Here is a 16,854-nt window from a genome sequence, read left to right on the forward strand (position 1 = left end):
CAACTGCTGTGGTAAACGATTTTCCAAAGATTACCTGGCGAACAGGTGGTATAGACTGCACTCATTCTCTGGTCTGAAAACATTTCTCCTGTTGAGAGTCAATGCCACAAACATCAATAACTGAGTTTTTAAAAATATAATAATCAGTTTCTGGTGGGATTTTATTCATTCAGTTATGTACACAATGAATAGAAATGAAAATATATGCAGAAGCATCTTACTATGTACCATACATTGTTTTGAGTGCTAAGGAGAAAATTGTGAACCAAAACAGATGTTTTTTCTGCTCTCGTGAAGTTTACAGTCTAGTGAGAGAGAGATACATTAATCAAAAAATCATATACATACATGTAAACTTACCACTGAGGAGAAGTACATATGACAAGATGATTTTACATTTTTAGGAAGGTTAGAAAAGGCTCCCTGAGGAAATGATGATCAGGTGAGATCAGAAGGAAGAGTTCTGTTAGCCAGGCAAAGGAGGGTTAAGGGGGAGAGGAGCCTTCAAGACAGAGGGAATAGTATAACACAAAGGCCCTGTGTCAGGAGGAAGCCTTTCAGATTGAGAGACTGAAATCACACCAGTGTCACCAGAATGAGAGTGAAGGGGAGTGTGTGAAAGGAGGCTGCAGGGGACCAGAAGATGCAGGATTCTGAGAGGCATGTTAAATACTTTGGTCTTTACCTTAGAGTAATAGGACACCAGCTAGAGTTTAAGAGGAGTATGTGTGTGGTGTGTGGTGTGTGTGTGTGTGTGTGTGTGTGTGTGTGTGTGTGTGTGTGTATGTGTGAGCTGATTGGCACACATCTCTCTGGCTGAGGTGGCAAGAAGGGATTAGAAGAAGGCCAGAGTGGACACAGGTAAACCAGCCACCTGACTGGTTTGAAGCAGTCCAAATGAGGGACAATGGTGACTTGGAGCAGGAGGTGGCAGTGAAGACAGAGGGAAAGGGGCAGATTTGTGAGGTAATTAGGAGGTCAAAGAAATAGGACCTGATGATGAATTATATATAGAGGCTGAGGTAGAGAGATTTGCCAGTATTAGCTCTAAATTTCTAGCTTGAATAGCTGGGGGATGGTAAATGCACTTATTGTTTTAAGGAATTCCAAGAGAATGCCAGATTTGGGGAGATTAAGGTTATGAATTTGGTTGAGTATATTCAAGTTGACACCATATAGAGATATGAGTTTCACTTGGCTACATATGTCAGATGTAGGAGTAGTCTGGGCTGGAGATAAAACATGTTGAGTCACCTACTGTAAATGGTTATTGGTGTCGTGGGTGTAGTTGGAATGATGAATAAGATTCCATCTCTTGTACTTTCTCAGACATTTATTTCTGGAACTCTTTTGACCACTTTATTTAGGAGATTGAGGAGCAGGGGCCAGCATGACACCCTACATCACCAGGATTAGCTGCATCTCCACAGACGCTGGTAGAGAGTGCCTAGGAGCCTGTCTGCACCAACACTTGCATCGTAGAACTGTGAGGTAAGGAAAGCAGGTAGACTAGATGGCCCAGTCCTATGAGGAGAGGATGCATACTCAGATACTATACTGTGAAGAAGGAGGGAATAGGAGAACACTGAAATTGAAGAAAGAGGGAAAAGCTGCTGAGAGGGAGTTTGAGTAGACTATTTGCTCAAATGAAGTTTTACACTGAAGGAGGCTTTTTAAAACTTGAAACTAAATAACCTTGAATTGTCATATTTATTTCCTTTTTCCACTATTGGTGGGAATGAGAGCCCCAGAAAGATGTGATTAGTTATGGGACAAAAAGGACTTTTGTTTTTGTTGCACATGTGAATTGTATTGCACATATCAGTGCCCTGCCTCACCATAATTTAAATTGTCTGACCCATAAGCTTGTTATGGACCTCACTGGATCTTGTAGATTTACTGAGCTAGTTAGTGGCAGAGCTGGAGGAAAACCAAGCTCTTTCCACCATGTTTCCTCTCAAGAACTATAATTAGATAAAGTTTGTATTCCTTTAAAATTTATTCTCCTGGGTGTTTTATATCCATGCCATGTATTAATTCAGTCATATAAGTACTTGTTTTGATCTATAAATAGTTTTCACTTTTGTGTATTTTTGTGTATGTGCAGCTAGTAATTGGGCTTTGATATATGTATATATATACACACACACATATTAGGCATTATACAATGTCATATGAGATATTATATAAGTTATACATTATAAATTATATAATTTATATAATGTATGTGTTGTATATGTGTAATACTATGTATTCTATATGTATTACATAGTCTCTCTCTCTATATATACTTTCTGGATTTAGTTCCCATGAGTCCAGAAGTGGTAGCTGGGCTACTCAGTCAGCAGTTTCTACCATCTAATAGCAGCAAAATCCAGAAGGATGAGGTAATCTCAGCTGCATTTATTTTTATTTTTACTATTATTTTTTAATAGATCTTTATTGGAGTATAACTGCTTCGCAATACTGCGCTAGCCTCTGTCATCCAACAAAGTGAATCAGCCACATGCACACGTACATCCCCATATCCACTCCCTCTCGAGCCTCCCTCCCACCCTCTCTATCCCACCCCTCTAGGTGGTCACAAAGCACCCAGCTGATCTCCCTGTGCTATGCGGCTGCTTCCCACTAGCTATCTATTTTACATTTGGTAGTGTATATATGTCAATGCCACTCTCTCACTTCATCCCAGCTTACCCTTCCCCCTCCCCGTGTCCTTAAGTCCATTCTCTACGTCTATGTCTTTATTCCTGTCCTGCCACTAGGTTCATCAGGAAATTTTGTTTTTAGATTCCATATATATGTGTTAGCATACGGTATTTGTTTTTCTCTTTCTGACCAGTCTCTAGGTCCATCCACCTCACTACAAATAACTCAGTTTCGTTTCTTTTTATGGCTGAGTAATATTCCATTGTATATATGTGCCACATCTTCTTTATCCATTCATCTGTGAATGGACACTTGGGTTGGACAGCTGCATTTAGATTGCAAACACAGCACAGCAAAAACTTGACTGTAGAGGACAGCTGTCTCTACTCCTCACCTCGTGCTAAGGGACTGACCAGGAAATGAACAGCTTCAAGAGGCCTGGCCTTGCGAACATAAATCCGTAAGTTCGTTGTTACCATCATTCTTCAAGCATGCGTCCAACTAGCTCATCAGTGTGCACCTGAAATATCCACTGCATGACCTTTCAGCAGACTCTGGGGGCTGGTTCAGGGAATAACGATCCAGCCCGGCCTCAGCCAGCTGTCTGCACCCAACTCAGCTCTCTTCAGGCTAACCGTGAAATCTTGGAGAAACAGAACGCCAGTGTTGAGATTTTTATTCCAGATCACACAGCCAGTGACTCAGGACATGTTTTACGCCGAGGTTCATACTCTAGCCATGGTCCACACTGCCTCTCGTGGGGCAGTGATTAAAAACCAGGGCATGGGAGCCAGACAGTCCTGGATTCAAATCTTCTACTTTCAAGCTGCTTGGAAAAGCTAATTAGCATATTTGAACTTCAGTTTGCTTGACTGGGAGTCGGAGATGATAATACTTGTATCATGGAGTTATTATGAGGAATAACTGCGATAGCAGAGGCCACATGCCCTTGGCACTACATCTGAAATGTAGTTAGGACTCAATAAATAGCACTTTATTGATGGTGCTGTTTTTCTTTTTTTTGCTGTTATTTCCTTTAGAGGAATATTCCTCTGAAACTGCCATAAAAGTTCCAAATTCTTAAAGAAACCAACACCTGACTTACAGCTGTCTGTAAATGACTTTTGGTGCTGATAGTAAGTATAAACCATGTGGGTTCTGCACGAAGCACTTCAGTTGGAAGTTCCCCCTCAGGTTGGGTTTAGCATACCACTCTTCGGGTGCAACATGAATTTCCTCAGCTAGTTTAAGCACTGACCTTTTAATATTTTCACTAAGGGAAATGGAGATAAATAACACAATTTGAATCTGATAAACCCCTGGGAGATCAAGGAGGGTAATATTGTTGCTGACAAGTTAGTAAAATCACAAGTACCCTGAGAAATTATATACGGGCTCTAATCCTCATCCAGGGCTAATGTCCAGAATCTTCTGAAATAGGCATTGCATACTAAGGAAGCTTCTTGCTGCAACTCTTTTTGTTTTTTTGCGGTACGCGGGCCTCTCACTGTTGTGGCCTCCCCCGTTGCGGAGCACAGGCTCCGGACACGCAGGCTCAGCGGCCATGGCTCACGGGCCCAGCCGCTCCGCGGCATGTGGGATCTTCCTGGACCGGGACACGAACCCGTGTCCCCTGCATCGGCAGGCGGACTCTCAACCACTGCGCCACCAGGGAAGCCCTTTGCTGCAACTCTTGTGGGGCATGGTGGTAGACACCATTGATCTGAATGTCTGTTCAGGTCCTCTTTTCTGAGAACTGTGTACCCTACTCTGATGCAAGAAACCAGATACCTCGGTGAGGCTGTGTGGGTCAAAAACAATATGCGCTGTGCAAAGGAAGAGGCTACCTGGCTCAGAGCTTGTCCCCTGGCTGCACTGGATAAAGGCTGTCTCCATGGTGCTTAGTGAGGAGGAACTGGATACTGACATCAGAACCCAAAGGGCGTTTCTGTTCCCCTGTGTACTGGCTGGTATCATCACCATCATATTTGTCTTTACTAACAGCATCATCTTCACCGAATCCTCATAAAGGTGAAAACAAAACCTAACCTTATCGAACCAAAGGAAATCGACTTAATTCCAGCAAGGGTGCTGACACCCAATGTAGGAAACTCTGGTAAGTAGTTGCCCTGCCCTCTCACAGAAAACAGTTCCCTCAGGCTTCCTTCTGTCTCTGTGTGGGAAGTATCACTCTTTTAAAGCAGAACCCAATCCTGGCTTGGTCTCAAAACCCTAAGGAGATTAGACTTCCCTTGATGTTTCTGAAGCATGTTTGGAGTTTAATTTAATTGCATTTAATTGGGCCTCAGAGTAGCTCCAGATTTCTGGGACAGTCCTGGAGCCCACTTCGGCTTCTGCCCGCAGGAATTTCCTTAAACTGAGTCCCTTGTGGTTTCAGTCCGGCAGCTTCCTGGAATAACAGAGCCCCCCAGAGCCATTTCTTTTCCTCCTAGAGATGATGAAAGGGCAGGCTGCTGAGAGAGGCTCTCCTCCCTCCCATTTTCACCGCCACCTTGTATGTAATACTGTGTTTCTCAACCCTATCAGACCCAACACCTAATTAAAGCAAACATTTGGTAGTGTCCTCTTTACTATCCTAAAGGAAGATACCCATTCACACAATTAAAACGTTAATGTAACATTTTAGTGATAATATACAGGAGAAATAAAAAGAAAACAATTTCTGCTAAAGTGATATATGTATTTCAATATGTAAATTTTCAAACATAACCACAGTGGAAGACCTAATGAAGACATTCTATACCAGGCATTTATATATAGAACCTCTGTAAATGCATAGACTACAAGTGCGAGCTCACACCGTCTAAGATCCAAAAACTACCGTCTGTGTTGCTCTAAGTCATGATACTGTGCAGAATGGTGAACGGCTTGTGGAAATTTCAAACGATGAAACCTCTTTGGTTTTCCTGGCGGTTGTTGTTTCTGCAGAATTAATAGCTTGCAGAAGATACTTTGTGTTTCTGTGTAACACAGCACTGTGTTCTAGGCTCTGATAAGTCTGCCCAGATTTTGCTCGTCATGGCTCTCTGGAGTGATGTGTAAAAAGCGTGTGGAATGGAGGATAATTGTTTGGTAGGTGGGACCCTGCCAGGTGTTGTGGGACGTCTGGCAATTCTTGCCTCTCCCCATTACTGTGACAACCAAAAGTATTGGTTGGAGAAATTCTCTTTGAGGATTTCAAACATTGGCATTTAAATCTGCACAACTCAACTCATAACCCACACTGCTCTTCTTAGTGATGTAAGCAGTATGCTGGTGACTTTGCAAAGAGTGATAGAGATTTGTCTTCTTATTTTAATAGCCTTTCTAGGCTGCTGGCCTGTGTTCAGGTTGGAGTCCAATCTCCAGGGCATTTTCCTCAATACTAGCCCCTGATAAAAGTGCATTTCCATTCCAACCCCCGGCCTAACGTCTGCCCCCTGCCCTCCCTGGTGGGGCTCTGTTTCACATGACCACACACAGGCTGAGATGGCTAAGACCTGTCATCCAGGCCAAGCCTTAGGGACAGGGCCCTTCGGTCATTTGCCCTCTCCCTTCCAGGAGAAGCCTTCTGACTAATAATATTAAGTTCTTTTTCTCTAGTCATGAATCTTTCTCTAGAAAGAGCCTATTAGCCACCAATAAATTGAGCCCAATGGCATGAGCAGACAAATGGAATTAAAAGTAGGTCAGGCCTGGTATGTTCCAGCTGTCGTTTCCGGCAGTGGAGGAACGACAGGCACTTGAATTGAAAGGGAATGGGGCGCCTGTCAGCAGTGTTTCCCGCTGCTTTGCCCTTCCAACCATCCCCTTTTGGAAATAGCCTTGCTGGGCCGGGCCTCCCTCTGACTGAGTGCGGTCCAGTTCTTAGTCCAGCTGCCAGGTCCTTCCTGATCTGACTCTTCCCACGTCAGTGTCCCGTGTTGTGACACCTTTCCTGCCCACTTAGTGCCCTGACAACACCAGAGGGCTCAGTAGTATCCACATCTTTACCCAAGCTGTCCTGCTTAGGAGGCCTGCCCTCCCCACCTCCTGATTCATTCCAGAAAATTGCAGCTCAGACAGTGCCTCCCTCCTAAAAGCCCACCTTTACCACCCGCAACGTTGGCATTAACCCTTGCATTTTCTGTGCAGACTCAGCACATTTTACATGCATCCATCCTTACACATTCCACACTGCGTTACAATTTAATTACTTGTCTCCCCCGTCACTCTGGGAGTTCCTTGTGAACCTAACCCATATCTTTAAAAAAAAAAACAAAAAAAAACTTTAGTTTCTAGAACAGTTTTATATTTGTAGATAAATTGCAAAGATAGTACAGAAAATTCCCATATACCTCTGCAGTTTCCCCTATTATTAATGTCTTACGTTGGTACGGTACATTTGTTACAATGAAGGAACCAATATGGTATGGTATTATTACTAGATCCATACTTAGATTTCTTTTGTTTTCACCTAATATCCTTTTTTGTTCTAGGAGCCACCACATTACATTTAGTTTTCATGTCTCCTTAGACTCTTCTTGGCTATTACAGTCTTTCAGAACCTTCTTGTATTCAATAACCTTGAAAGCTTTGCGGAGTACTGGTCAGGTATTTTGTTGAATGTCCCTCAACTGTGATATATCTGATGTTCTTCTCATGAGTTGGCTGGGGTTAGGGTACATGCAGTTAACCTGACGCATCACTGTTGATGGTGACCTTGGTCATCTGGCTGAGGTAGTGTTTTGTCAGGTTTCTTAAAGTTGTCGGTCCCCTGCCACTTTCTACACTGCGCTCTTTGGAAGAGAGTCACCGCGTGGGGCTCTCACTTATGAGTGGGGAGTTATGCTCGAGTATCTACATAAATTATTTGGAATTCTTCTGCATGGCAGATTTGTCTCTTCTCCCCATTTATCCGTATGTTTTTACATTATTGAATGGACCAGGGGAATGGTAGGCACTTAATATGTTTTATTAGTTCTTGTTTTCTGAGCATCCGTTGTAAATCTCTCTCAATATGGACATAACAGTACTAGTAACAGCCTCAATAATAATACTCAAATAGGAAATACTATTTCAGAAGCACTATTCTAGGTATTTTAGCTCATTTAATCCTCACAACAATACTATCAGGATGACACTGTTTTTATCACCACAGAGGATTTTTTAACTTATCTGAGGTCACACAGCTAATAAGTGGTAAAGATACGATCCAAATCCATGTCTTTGGACTCCAGAGTCCACACGCTACAGCTGTAGAGGCTGGACTGCTCTTTGGTCTCTTTTCCCATTACCTTGGACTTGCTCTGTTGAGCTTATCCCCTTAGAGAACAGGGTCCAATATACAAATAGTCCCCAGCTGGAAGTCCTCTAGTGGAGTCTTCCTATTTACCCCAGACTCTCCTTTCAATCCGTGAGGTCTCCAAAGCACACTGGAGCAGAAATTCTTAAGAAGTCATAAGACGCCTCCCTTCTGAAGCTTTCTTCAGAACAGTAATCAAGTTCCCCACGTTATGGAGGCCAGACCCCAACATTGTGTCCTGGAAATGGGCAGACAATACTCAGCTATTAGAAACAGGAGGAGCTGCCTAAGCTCATGGTCTTAATATTTTTCACCCTTAAAATGGAACACATGGCTCTTCAGGGTTATAGGGAAGTAATAAAAAAAACCACTTAGCTATTTGAATTTCCAGGATGATCTGAGAGTTTATGCTAAGAATAGGCCAGAATATTTAACATTGGAACTGGATTAGGAAATCAAGATATGTTGTCAATATGCTAATTAGGTATGAGTTGAGGGCATAAGTATCAGCCCCAAACATCTGGGTTTTTTCGTTGTTTGTTTGTTTTGCAGTGTATGAAATCTGACGACGATAGAGTAATTCCTTTGCGTCTTGAATATCCTGCTGCCAGGTTGAATAAAATGGATGGATTAACGCTTTTATAGTCCGTCCCATGTCTAGATTTCAGAGTGAAATCAGTCATTATAAGTGAGGAAAAGAGAAACTAAAGATAGAGGGGAAGCTGACATTTTTACAACAAGCAGCTGCTATTCTTTCGTAGCAAGGAATCATGGAATCTTGTACAGTTTATCTTGGTACAGTTTGTTTACATACTGTGTAATAATTTCCCAAAATAGAATCTATCCTAAGCCCAGAGTTTGAGAGATTTTAGCAATTTATTTTTAACTCCAATTAAAAACATAAACAACATCTCCCAAAGCATGATCTTATATTTTGATTTACAGCCATAAGGAATTTAAGAATAAACCCATTGAGTCATGGAGTTCCTTTAAGCCAAAAATAGCGGAATTCCTTTAAACCAAGATATTCAAAGAGTTCAGACTAAGCACTGAGCCTTTTAGATGCCCCTATGGGACGGGCCTACCTGTTTGTCATCAAATAATTGTGCTAAGCTCCCACATGTGCAGGCAGCTAGAATCTGCTCAGATGAAAAAAAACAATGCTTTATGCGAAACTGCTTGTTTCACTCATCCTTTAGAGATGATTTATTGAGAAGTCCATGTTCAGCAGGCTACAGATAGTGGTGGCCCATAGCCAGTAGCTCTATTACAGCACTCTTGACAGCTGACGTTACTCAACGATAAGAGAGGGAGGTATTTTCCCTCTTTTCCTCACCATTTCACATTGAGGTTCATGATTGTTTTCTTATCTGCATGCTTTCAGGATGAATTTAGGCCATCACGAAAGGGGTTTCACTTAGCTATTCTATTTGGTAGAATGGCAGGAACTACTCCGAGTACTTGAGGTGTATTAACTCATTTCAGCCTCATAACATCCCTGTGAGGTAGATACTATTATTCCTCCCTTTGTACAGATGAAGAAACTGAAGCACAGAGAAGTTAAGCAATGGGCCCAAGATTGCACAGCTAATAAATGATAGAGCTGGGATTTGAACCCAGGCAATCTAAACTCAGAGTCTATGCTCATAACTAAGATACCATGCTGCCTTAGTGAATTCACTGGTATAAAATCATAAGCAATTAGGGCTTCTTTATTTACATCATCTGTCTTAAAGACCTCCACTCTCTATTTTCTGTGCTGGCAAAATGAATTTGGTGGAAACTCCAGCTACTCTGTTTATTCAAGTTCTGTGTCACAACCACCTCTTATAGAAGTCTGGGACGTTTATTATCCTGTCAGGAAAAAAAGTGGGGCTGCATATGAACATCAGGACATATTTCAGAGGACTCCTGTATCCTAAGAATAGTCAGAAATATGGAATAAACCTAAAGAACAAGAAAGTTTGTCACAGTGTAATTTGTGAGGGCAAAAAAGAGAACCAGTTGGATGTTTCTCTGACCCTAGTTGGGAAATCAACTTAATTACATTTGACCCTTGAACGACCCAGGCTTGAACTGTGTGGGTCCACTTATTTGTGGATTTTTTTCAACAGTAAATACTGCAGTCCTACAGGATACTCGGTTGTTGAATCCAAGGATGCAGAACCTTGGATATGGAGGAACCTCAGATACAGAGGAACCTCTGACACGGAGGAATCGCATATAGGGAGGGTTGACCCTGACATTCTTCAGGTCAACTATATTTTAGTTCATTGGAAAACACATGTATAATTTACCATTTGCTAGGCAGTGTTGTCAATAAATATTAACTTATTTAAGCCTTAACAAAATACTGTGAAGTGGATACTATTATCTCCAGTTGACAGATATAGTACCTGAGGCACAGGGAGATTAGGGAATCTGCCCAATGTGATGGAGTCAGCAATGTAACACGACAGGCTGGCTCCAGAGCACTGGCTTTAACCACTCTGCACCTGAGTGCTTGGAGGCCACTATAATTGTGCTTTTTGAAGAATTTTGTTTTCTGGTATTTTCGTTTTTCTGTTCTTTTTTCTTGCCTTCCTGAGGGCTACTTAAATTCAGTTTTGATTTATCTATAGCATTTTTGAGTGTTTCTTTTTGTATAGCTTGTATAGTGGTTGCTCTAGGTGTTACGTTACATATAAACACCTTATCACAGTCTACAGGTGTCCACATTTACCAGTTTGACTTAAGTGTAGAAAACTCACCCCTCTTTTCAATCCCTTTACTTTCTCTCATTATACTTGTCTTACATATTTCCTCTATATACATTGAGAACCACAGCAGACAGTGTTACAATTTTTGCTTCAACCATCCAACACAATTTAGAAAATTTAAGAGAAGGAAATATTTCGGCATTTACCCATCTTTTGATTTTTCTGTGCTTTCTTCTATCCTGATTTTCCAAGATGTCTTCTTTCATCATTTTTCTTTCTGTTTAGAGAACTTCCTTTAGTCATTCTTTTCTAGTTGGTCTGCTGGCAACAATTTCTAGTTACCATTTATCTGGAAATATCTTATTTCCTCTTTATTCGTCAAGGATATTTTTTGCTAATTATAGGATTCTGGATTCATGGTTCTTGTCTTTCAGCATTTGAAAATTGTTGCGCTACCTTTTTCCGGGCTTTAGGGATTCCAATGAGAAGTCTGACTCATTCAAACTTTTTTTTTTTTTCCTATAGGTATGCATCATTTCTCTCAGGTTGCTTTCAAGATTTTTTTGTCTTCAGTTTTCAGAAGTTTAGCTATAGTATGTCTTGACATAGATTTCTTTGGGTTTATCCCATTTGAGTTTCTTTCAGCTTCTTATATCTGTAGGCTTATGTCTTGCCAAATTTGGGAAATTTTCAGCCATGATTTCTTTGAATACCTTTTTTTCTTTTAATTAAAAAAAAAACGTATTTGTTTTATTTATTTTTGGCTGCATTGGATCTTCATTGCAGTGTGTGGGCTTCTCACTGTGGTGGCCTCCCCCGTTGCAGAGCATGGGCTGTAGGCACACTGGCTCAGTAGTTGTGGCTCACGGGCTCTAGAGCGCAGGCTCAGTAGTTGTGGAGTACAGGCTTAGTTGCTCCATGGCATGTGGGATCTTCCCAGACCAGGGCGTGAACCTGTGTCCTCTGCATTGGCAGGCAGACTCTCAACCACTGCACTACCAGGGAAGCCCTCTTTTTTTTTTTTTTTTTTTTTTTTTGTGGTACGCGGGCCTCTCACTGTTGTGGCCTCTCCCGTTGCAGAGCACAGGCTCCGGACGCGCAGGCTCAGCAGCCATGGCTCACGGGCCCAGCCGCTCCACGGCATGTGGGATCTTCCCGGATCAGGGCACAAACCCATATCCCCTGCATCGGCAGGCGGACTCTCAACCACTGCACCACCAGGGAAGCCCCAGAAGCCCTCTTTGAATACTTTTCCAGCCCACCCTCTTTCCCCTTTCTTACTGGACTTCACTGACATGAATGATAACCTTTTGTCATAGTCCCCACATCCCTGAGTCTCTATTAATTTTTTCTTTTTTTTTTACTGCTTTCTCTCTGTTGTATAGATTGGGTAATTTCTATCATTTTAATTTTCAACTTTATTGATTCTTCTCTGTCCTTTCCATTGTGCTGTTGAACCCATCAACTGAGTTTTTTATTTCATTTATGGTGTGTGTTAGTTCTAAAATTTCCATTTGGTTCTTCTTCATATCTTCTGTTTCTTTTCTATGACTTTCTATGTTTTCATTTGGTTCAAGCATTTTCATATGCTCACTGAAGCATTTTTTTTAGATGGTGCTTTAAAATCCAAGTCAGATGATTCCAACATTTGTGTCATATTTGTTCATTTTCTTTTCTCATTTAATTTGAGATCTTCTTTGTTCTTGGTATGAATGATTTTCAGTTGAAACTTGCACTTGTGATGTTATAAGACTGGATCTTATTTAAATAGCTTATTTTAGAAGACTTTTTTTTTTTAAATATGGAGACTCAGGGCTCTAAGCAGACAAAAACAAAAGCTGTAAATCCTCTTAAAGCCTAACATCATTATTTGTAAATGTCATTCTGCCACATTCTACTGGCAAACAAGCTTCGATGTCAGCCCAGATTCACAGGGAGGGAAAGTCAAACTCCATCTCTAGATAAGAAGAGTGGCAGTCATATTGCAAAAGTGCATGCAGGAGGGAGAGGTGGTTGTGACCATCTTTGTAAATGACTTACCACTTAAACGGTTATTTTGTCTTATGAAATTATACTCTTGTTACATCAATTATTTGTGTGTGTGTATGTGTTTCCTAGTTTCCTATTTTAGAACAATGCTCCATTTACAGTTGACCCTTGAATAACACAGGTTTGAAATGTATGGGTGCACTTATATGCAAATTTTTTTCTATAAATGTATACCAGAGTACTACATGATCTGCCATTGGTTTAATCCCTGGATATGGAACTGTAGTCATGGAGGGCTGACTGTAAAGTTATTCATGGATTTTTGACTGCATGGGGGGTCAGTGCCACCAACTCCTGTGTTGTTCAAGGGTCAACTGTAGTACAAAAATGTACATCAAAAAACACCAAAAAATGTCATGTGTCAAATTATAATGTCAGGCGCTCTGCAGATGGAATTTAACAACTGTGATCTTTGCTCTTTAAAACTGTAAAATGTCTAAAGGTAATGCCTGGGATGATTTCAAACACTTGGAAGTGATGACTTGCATGTGTGTCTTTTTCATCTGATCATCCAGTGTAAAGCATGGGAGGATATTCGCTGTATACCTGTCATCTTTGCCTTTACACATGTTCAGGCAAAGGAGAACCTCTGCAGCCTTCTCACCCACAGGGCTGCTGGGAGTTGGAAGATGCCAGATTTCGCTCAGAATCTCCCCCTCCCAATTCCTCCACTCATCTTATTGGCACAGGTGGGAACCATGCCTGGATCTCTGTCGCCATGTAATTATAATGTCCATGAAAATAACAGCAACTCTATTTTCCTGGATATGCATTAGGGAAGGCAAAGAAGTAGGAGCGATTCTCTAGCTTCTCCTCAGGGGTAGATTAGGGCTCTGTACATATGGGGTCAGAAGCTCCTTGAGGGTGGAGGCTGATTACACATAATAGTGGGTGCTGAACATGCATTACTGAATGCATTTTAAATTCAATAGAATTTAAATGAATTAGATTTAAATTCTGTGATGAAAATGCACTACTTTAATCTTTGAAAGGAAGACTTGGGAAACATTGTACTCCTTATCTTGAGTAATTATAACACCTTATGCTAATGTACAGTTTTCAGAGCGTTTTCATGTTACTTTTACTCTTCACATGACTTTCAGTGTCTGATCTATAACATGGAAATAATGATATCTACAAGCCAGAATGTTGACACTTAGATAACATCTACCACTTTAGATAGAAGCTAAGAGTTTTGTTTAGAATTTTTTTTAACATCTTTATTGGAGTATAATTGCTTTACATTGTTGTGTTACCTTCTGCTGTACAACAAAGTGAATCAGCTGTACGTATACATGTATCCCCATATCCCCTCCCTCTTGCATCTCCCTCCCACCCTCTCTATCCCACCCCTCTAGTTGGTCACAAAGCACCAAGATGGTCTCCCTGTGCTATGCAGCTGCTTCCCACTATCTATTTTACATTTGGCAGTGTATATATGTCAATACCACTCTGTCACTTAGTCCCAGCTTACCCTTCCCCTCCCTGTGTCCTCAAGTCCATTCTCTATGTCTGTGTCTTTATTTCTGTCCTGCCCCTAGGTTCATTAGAACCTTTTTTTTTCTTTCTTTTTTTTTTTTTTTTTAGATTCCATATATGTGTGTTGGCATATGGTATTTGTTTTTCTCTTTCTGACTTACTTCACTCTGTATGAAAGGCTCTAGGCCTATCCACCTCACTACAAATAACTCAGTTTCATTTCTTTTTATGGCTGAGTAATATTCCATTGTATATATGTGCCACATCTTCTTTATCCATTCATCTGTCGATGGACACTTAAGTTGCTTCCATGACCTGGCTATTGTAAATAGAGTTGCGATGAACATTGTGGTACATGACTCTTTTTGAATTACGGTTTTCTCAGGGTATATGCCCAGTAGTGGGATTGCTGGGTCATATGGTAATTCTATTTGTAGATTTTTAAGAAACCTCCATACTGTTCTCCATAGTGACTGTATCAATTCACATTCCCACCAACAGTGCAAGAGGGTTCCCTTTTCTCCACACCCTCTCCAGCATTTATTCTTTGTTGATTTTTTGATGATGGCCATTCTGACCAGTGTGAGGTGATACCTCATTGTAGTTTTGATGTGCATTCCTCTAAGGATTAGTGATGTTGAGCATCCTTTCATATGTTTGTTGGCAGTCTGTATAACTTCTTTGGAGAAATGTCTATTTAGGTCTTCTGCCCATCTTTATATTGGGTTGTTTGTTTTTGTGATATTGAGCTTCATGAGCTGCTTGTATATTTTGGAGATTAATCCTTTGTCAGTTGCTTCATTTGCAAATATTTTCTCCCATTCTGAGGGTTGTCTTTTCGTCTTGTTTATGGTTTCCTTTGCTGTGCAAAAGCTTTTAAGTTTCATTAGGTCCCATTTGTTTATTTTTGTTTTTATTTCCATTTCTCTAGGAGGTGGGTCAAAAAGGACCTTGCTGTGATTTATGTCATAGACTGTTCTGCCTATGTTTTCCTCTAAGAGTTTGATAGTTTCTGGCCTTACATTTACGTCTTTAATCCATTTTGAGTCTATTTTTGTGTATGGTGTTAGGGAGTGCTCTAATTTCATTCTTTTACATGTAGCTGTCCAGTTTTCCCATCACCACTTATTGAAGAGGCTGTCTTTTCTGCATTGTGTACTCTTGCCTCCTTTATCAAAGATAAGGTGACTATATGTGCATGGGTTTATCTCTGGGCTTTCTATCTTGTTCCATTGATCTATGTTTCTGTTTTTGTGCCAGTACCATACTGTCTTGATTACTATAGAATTAACTATGATGATAAATGTGAAAGGAGCATTTAAAATTTTATGATGACATTCAACAGTGAATAGTTACTATTCTTGTTCTTATTCCTTTAGGCACAGCATTTCCTTTTTTTCCACTTAAAAATGAAGAAACTGAGATTCTCAGAGGTTAAACAATTTGCGAACTAGTTAAATGATGGAATTTGCCTTTAACTTCCATGTTGGGCTCCTATTTCAGTGATCTTCATGTTACTATTATTATTGCAAATTTTTTTATAGCTTTGCAACATTCCCCTGACTCCGTCCATAAAATCTATCAGGCCTTGAATATCTCTGTAAAGATAAGACCATCACTTATATCAGGAGTCAGCAAACTGCAGCCAATGGGTCAAGTCCCCACCACGTGTCTTTGTACTGGACACAGCCATACTCATTTATTTGTTGTCTGTGTCTGCTTTCACACTATAAAGCCAGGGTTGAATAGTTGCAACAGAGACAATAGGCCTGCATAGCCTAAACTATTTATTATCTGACCTTTTACAGAAAAAGTTCGCTCACCCCTGACTTATTATCATCCCAAATACTGTAGAACACTTGCCCACAAAGAATGATTTTCCAGAGTTCACAAGCAACATTAACAAGTGCCCTTTTCAGCTCTTCACCCCCGTTAGATCAAGGTGGGAAAATGGAGCCCTTTAATTTTCATGTATTTCCTCCCCAGGAGAAACCTGGGTTCTGTGTACACTGGAAGCATTTATTCCTAGGAATCCCTCAGACCCTAGCTTCATTGAACATTAAATCAGGAAGAAAGGGACCTTAGAAACATGTGGTTCAGCATCCTCACTCGAAGGATGAGAACAGTGAGACCCACAGAAGGAAAACAACACCTCTTAAGTTAGGTAGTGGTTGGCAGTTAGATGAAAACCCAGGTATCCTGACTTCTGGTGGTTCTGTTACATTGAAAACTGAGTTAGACTGAATTATGGTTCCTCACTTTGGGATTGCAGGTATGAATTTTTATCCAGGTATTTTGTGCTGGGTAGGAAAAGGCCACAGATTAAATGAATCACAAGACATCACCCAGAAAGTTCACATTAGGATCTGGAGCCCTTGAGCCTAAGTATATAGATCAAGCATCTCCTTGCTTTGCTAAGAAAAATTACAAAGAATGGCCTGCACTATTCATTTTGGTCTGTTTTGCCCCTGATTTTCCTCATCTCCTAATTCCCTCCTGGCTGAATATAGTATTGATGTTACTGTCTGACCTGATGTCATGGAGGGTTCAGAAGACCAGGCTGAGCCTGTGACAGCTGTTCAAATAGCATAAGGGAGTTCACAGAGGGAGGGAGTTCATGGAGAGGCCACATTTCTGCTCTGGTTTCTGAGTTTCTTTGTGTTGTTTCTGGGTGAAGATCACAGTTTTTAAGTT

At 40.9% G+C, this 16,854-nt stretch overlaps 1 long non-coding RNA gene across 1 annotated transcript in view; it reads left to right on the top strand.

The window, feature by feature from the left end:
• Positions 1 to 16,854, top strand: part of LOC109551126 (uncharacterized) — an 87,924-nt gene that overhangs the window by 61,084 nt on the left and 9,986 nt on the right. Inside the window, exons 6-7 of the long non-coding RNA XR_012326995.1 lie at positions 1,368 to 1,491; positions 2,305 to 2,387. This is a non-coding gene — a long non-coding RNA (uncharacterized lncRNA). The remainder of the gene's footprint in view (positions 1 to 1,367; positions 1,492 to 2,304; positions 2,388 to 16,854) is intronic.

Source organism: Tursiops truncatus, chromosome 16 (assembly GCF_011762595.2).
Source record: "Tursiops truncatus isolate mTurTru1 chromosome 16, mTurTru1.mat.Y, whole genome shotgun sequence".
Taxonomy (NCBI): Eukaryota; Metazoa; Chordata; class Mammalia; order Artiodactyla; family Delphinidae; genus Tursiops; species Tursiops truncatus.